Source organism: Globicephala melas, chromosome 1 (assembly GCF_963455315.2).
Source record: "Globicephala melas chromosome 1, mGloMel1.2, whole genome shotgun sequence".
NCBI lineage: Eukaryota > Metazoa > Chordata > Mammalia > Artiodactyla > Delphinidae > Globicephala > Globicephala melas.
The window spans coordinates 50758908-50764907 of record NC_083314.1 but is presented as its reverse complement, the minus strand read 5'-3'; positions in this window follow the sequence as shown (position 1 = coordinate 50764907).

The window sequence follows — 6000 nt, the reverse complement described above, 5'->3', positions numbered from 1 at the left end:
CAAAATCTGGAAACTATCCCCATGTCCATCAAGAATAAAACTGGATAAATAAATTGTTACATATTCCCCCAGTGGAATTCTATTCAGCAATGAGAATGAATGATCTGTAACTACATACAACGTGGATGAATCTCACAGATGTAATGTTAAGTGAAAGACACCAGATGCAGAAGAATACTGTGCATTCAGAAAAGGACTTGTCAGGATCCAATCAGTTTCCATCTATATGAGGTACAAAAGCAGACAAACTTGTCTATGATGTTAGATGCCAGGATAGTGTCTACCCGTGGGGGAAGGTAGTGATTAGAAGATGCTGGTTACACAGGTGTGCTCAATGTGTGAAATTTCATGGAGCTGTATGCTTATAATCTTCTACATATATGTTATACTTCAGAAGTTTTAAAATAGGAGAAAAATGGGCTTCCCTGGTGGTGCAGTCGTTGGGAGTCCGCCTGCCGACGCAGGGGACGCGGGTTCGTGCCCCGGTCTGGGAGGATCCCACATGCCGCGGAGCGGCTGGGCCCGTGAGCCATGGCCGCTGAGCCTGCGCGTCTGGAGCCTGTGCTCCGCAACGGGAGAGGGAACAACAGTGAGAGGCCCGCGTACCGCCCCCCCCCACCGCCAAAAAAAAGGCAGATACTGCCAGAATGGATTAAAAAACACAATCCAACTGTATGATATGTACAAGAGATATACTTTAGATTGAAAGAAAAAGAGTGGAGAATGATATTCCATGCAAAGAGTAACCAAAAAGAGTTTGGGTGGTTATACTAATATCAGACAAAGTAGACTTTTAAAAAAATGTTGCTAAAGACAAAGAAGGACATTTTATTTTTTAAAAAAAATTTGGCTGCACCGTGCAGCATGTGGAATCTTAGTTTCCCGACCAGGGAATGAACCCATGCTCCCTGCAATGGAAATGCGGAGTCTTAACCACCGGACGGCCAGGGAAGTCCCAAAGAAGGACATTTTATAACGATAAAGGGTCAGAATCCGTCCAGAAGACATAACTGTTACAAACACATACACACCTAATAATGGTGCCGCAAGATACATGAAGCAAAAACTGACAGAATTGAAGGGAAAATAGACAATTCAACAGTAATAGTTGGTGACTTTAATACATACCCACTCTCAGTAATGGAAAGAACAACTATACAGAATATCAATCAACAAGAAAATAGGAGACTTGAACAACACTATAAACCAACTACACCTAGAGATCTACAGAACACGCCACCCAACAAAAACAGTATGTGCATTCTTCTTGAGTGTAGTAGAAACATTCCAGGATAGTTCATGTGTTAGGCTATAATACAGGCCTCAACAGATTTAAAAAGACTAAAGTCATACAAAGTATGTTTTATAACCATGATGGAATGAAATTAGAAATCAATAACAGAAGGAAATTTGGGAAATTCACAAACATGTGGAAATTAAACAACATACTCCTAAAAAAACCAATGGATCAAAGAAGTAATCACAAGGGAAATTAGAAAATGAAAACAAAATGCAAGATACCAAAATTTATAGGACGTATCTGAAGTTTAGAGGGAAACATATAGTAAATGCCTATATTTTAAACGGAAGAAAGATCTTAAATCACTGTAAGATAGAGGGATGTGCAGAGGCTTAGGGGAGCTGAGAGATGGGGTACTTAGCTTTTCCATAAAGATGACATTTTAAAGGATGAGTAAGGCTGGAGGAACGTGGGAAGGGAATTACAAACAGAGAACAACTTGAGCAAAAGCACACAGGCATGAACTAGCATGGGGTATGCAGGAGAGCTTTACACAGTTCAGTATTTCCAGAATGTAAAGTACGTGGCAAAGAAGGCTGAGAAGGCCATAGGGGCAAGTGGGTCCCAACCCTGGGGGTTTTATATGCTCTGCTGAGAACCTTCGGCTTTATTCTTTGGGTCACTGAAAGGTTATAAGCAGGCGTATAATGTGGTTCAGATTTCCTTTTGGAAAGATCTTTCCAGATGGAATTGTCTATGTGGATATTCTGGAACAGATTGCAAGGAGTCAAGGTGGAAAGATTGGAGATGGAGAGGCTGGAAAAAGAATCACTGCCACAATCCAGGGGGAGAAAACGGAGCCTGAACCTGAACAGGAGCAGTAGTGGTAAGGCTGGAGGGAAGGAACTGGATTCAAGGAGTCTTTAGGAGCCAGGGTTGGTGGAAGTTGGTACTGATTGGAGGTGGGTGAGGACGATGCGTCTAGGACACCCAGTGTTTTGGATTTGGGTGAGTGCTCGCCACAGTGAATGAAAACCAGAATGTCAGAGGAGAAACAGGTCAGAGGGTGTCTGGGCATTGTCTTAAACTGTTTTTCTCTTCCCCCTTTTCTTGTGCATTGTCTTGGAGGAAATGCTATCCTGGTAGTACCATTTCTGCCAGGGATGTGCTAACCTCTCTCGAAACGCTTACACACTCCCCTCATGGATCCCCTGCACTCCCTTCCCCAAAGGGCCCCGTGCCAACGTGTCTTGCCTCCCTGTTTCTCGCACAGGGTCCCCCGGAGCACACCAGGCATGGCAGTGAGCTGTTGGCTGCTTTCTCCCTGGGCTCCTAGGCCTGCTGTGTTGAGTATCCTGTCCTCTCCTGTTCTGGGCCACCTCCCTCTTCTATGAACATCTACCTTTCAGGACAAGGTCACAAACTACAGGCCTGAGCACCAGATTTCCCTCAACCATGTGTTTTATTTGGCCTGCCCTGTATTTAAAATATTTATATTCTTAGATGTAAATGCCTTTGAAGGAGGGACCAAGGTTCTCTGTCATGTTCCCTGGAAACCTCTGGTTGTCTCACCCTTGGCCTGCTTAGCTCATTTCCCTTCATGCCTGGCGGCTTCAGGCTTCTGAACTAAGCTCCACTGGAAGGGGAGATGCAGGGGGTCTTGTCCATCAAGGGGCAGCATCTTGACAGAATAGGTCATTGGCTTCCCTGTCACCGGACAGGGGTTTCCTGTAGAATGCCTTTGGGAGGACAATCTTACCTCCCCCTCAAAAATAAAAACCAATTGCCCATGTATTAGACTGAATTGTATGAAATTGCCTATATTGAACTGGTTTTGACCCCCGAAGATGGTAATTTCACATGGTTCAACTGATTAACATGATCCTGACTTAGTCACTAGTAGAACAGTGGTTCTCAGCCTGGGTTGCAAATTAGAATAAGCTGGGAGCTTTTTAAAACCACCCTTGCTAGGACCTCCCCCTAAGACAATTAAATTCAACTGTTTGAGGATGGGGGCAGGCACAGGGATATTTTTAAAGTTCCTGTGCAGCCAGATTAAGGACTGCAGCTTTAGCACATCACTGGGTCAGTCATGAGAGAGGCTCAAAAAGAGTCTTCAGCTCAACTCCTTAGCATATTACCTGTGGGCGATGGGAGCTGAGTTTTAGGAGCCCAGAGCTTCCATGTGGCTGCAATTACCTCATGCAGCGACTAATGCAATTACTTCATGCGTTAAATTGAGTTAATAAAAATTAAAGAATTTCCATCACAGCAAAAGAAAAAAGTGTATTAAATACACATGTGCATGTGGTACCATCCTAAGCACATTACGAAATGACTGCCTTGTGAGAATTAGCAATCTGGATTTTGCAATATTGCCTCTGCCAAACCCACAGAAGAGCCCAGTGGCATTAGAGAAAGACACAACAAACTGGAAAACGTTCAAAGATGTGGCCCTGGACATGCACTCAAGAGCATACACCACAACAAAGTGTGCATCTTGGCCGGGCTAATTAAATCATTTCAGCCATACATGGCAGTTTAGTGAAACACTCTTTGTGAGTTATAACTCCTTTGCATTCTTAGTAATTCTAGGAGTTTCACTTTCCCCTTAATGTCTTTTTTTTCTTTTAATGAGCAGATGAAAAAAAACCTAAACTAAATAAATATATATTTAGAATAAAAGAGAAAACAGCATATATTACTTTTGGGGTGATGACAATGTTCTAAAATCAGATTACGTGATGGTTGCTTAACTCTAAATATAATAAAAACCATTCAATTGTACACTTTGAACAGGTGAATTTTATGGTATGTAAGCTATAGCTCAATAAAGCTGCTCTTTAAAAAAAAAAACAACCATAATACTAGGGTTGAAAAAAAGAACTGAAAACAGTTAATATAAATTCTGAATTTCCTGGCAAAGAAGCTGTGTGTGTGTGTGTGTGTGTGTGTGTGTGTGTGTGTATGAGAGATGCTGTCCCTGGGACTTGAGAGGTTCCCTCAGAAGGCACTGACAGAGGTGCCACAGGAAGGGTTAAGTGGGCAGTCCCGATGCTGTAAGCAAGGGGTGGGCTAGGAGTAGCTCTGCAGAGCCGGTGGCAAAATAAGAGAAAGGAGTTGCCCAGGAAATGCAGAAGCAGCATCCATAGAGAGCCCCATGCAGGGAACAAACCTGCCCCGGAGGCAACGAGACACAGCACACCTCCTAGCAAGGAACAGAAGGACACGTGTGCTCCTTCACTTACTAATCCTCCCGCCACCTCCACCCAGGCTGGAGCACCTTGGACCAGTGTGAGCTCTCCTACAGCTCCCTTCCATTTTCTTGATGCAGAATTGACTTAATTCGTTTCATTAGGATCCATCACTGTGGGTGTATTCTCTGAAAAGAAGGAGTGTGTGTGCTGTGTTCGTGTATGCAGGCACCTTGAGACAGTACTCCCCTCATACCTTGAGATTGCTGGACTCTTATGTTCCCCTTATACCTAGGGCTTGACAGATTGTCAGAGACTTAGAAATTCTGCAAGAGTTGAAGGAAAATGCTTACAGTGATGAAGGGGCCAGGAAAGAAACCTCCAGTGATCCCGATTCCCCAGGTCTGCAGGACCTGCTCTCCTAAAGCTCTTTCAACTGTTGAGGACCTACCAAGCGCCATGTACAGGGTTAGTGCTATGGGAGATACAGATGTGAATAAAACACTGTCCTCAGCTTCAAAGGGTTTACTGTTCAGGGGAAGAGGTCAGACATATCCCCAAAGACATCAATACAAACCATACTGCGAGAGAGGTACAAAGTACTGAGTCTCAGAAGCCCAGGAAAACACGTACAATTAGAAAAGTCAGGAGAGCCTTCCTGAGCAAATGACTTTAGAGAGATATGTAACATTTTCACAGATGAAGGTCGGGGTGGGGTGAGGTGGGAGTCCCGCAGGAAGTGAGCTGCCCTTGGCTGGAGGGGGACAGCCAGATCCCTGCTCTGATTTCAACTCAATGCACTTCAACACATCAGTGCAGAGACACTACCCTGCGTGAGGCAGTTCACAGGTGGAAATAAAGGTGAAGTAAAGTCAGTCTGTGTCTTCAAAAGCCTTGCAATTCAAGGACAGGGAAGAGAAAGGCAAAGGGGGAGATTAGACAAAGATACCTAGTACCACAAGATATCACATGCGTTGTGAAAAGAAGCATCACAGAAGCCTTGGCAAAGTGCTCCGACCTAAATAACGGAGGCTCTGCCTGACCTTCCATTCTGTTTCTCAATATTAGACTGTAAAATTCTCAAGGGGGAGGACCAGGCCTTCTTTGTCTTTGCATGCCCTGGATATAGCTCAGTGTCCGGCCCTTGATAGACATTCATTGAAGGAAGGAAGGTGGAAGGGAGAAAGGGAGGGAGGGAGGGAGGATGGGAGGAAGGAGGGAAGGAAGGAACAATTCTCCCATCATTTGCTGAGGAAGTCTGGCTTTAAATTCACATAGCACTGCCTAACTTTGGTTCTTACTGTCCCTCTCTGCTCCCACCCATATTTTGCTCACCTCAATCCTCCCTCCCTTATTGTTAGTGTGGGCTGACAATACCAGCCCACACTATCTTCCTGGACCTCAATTCCTTCAGTGATCACAGAGTCTGTGCTGCATAATTTTAAGTACTCCGTATTCCTTGCAGCTGCTTCCTGTGTGCTAGTCATGTAAACTCTTTGAAGGCAGAGTCCCTTTCTTAAATGACTGCATCCCCCATAATACCTAGAATATATTGACTGTTGATTG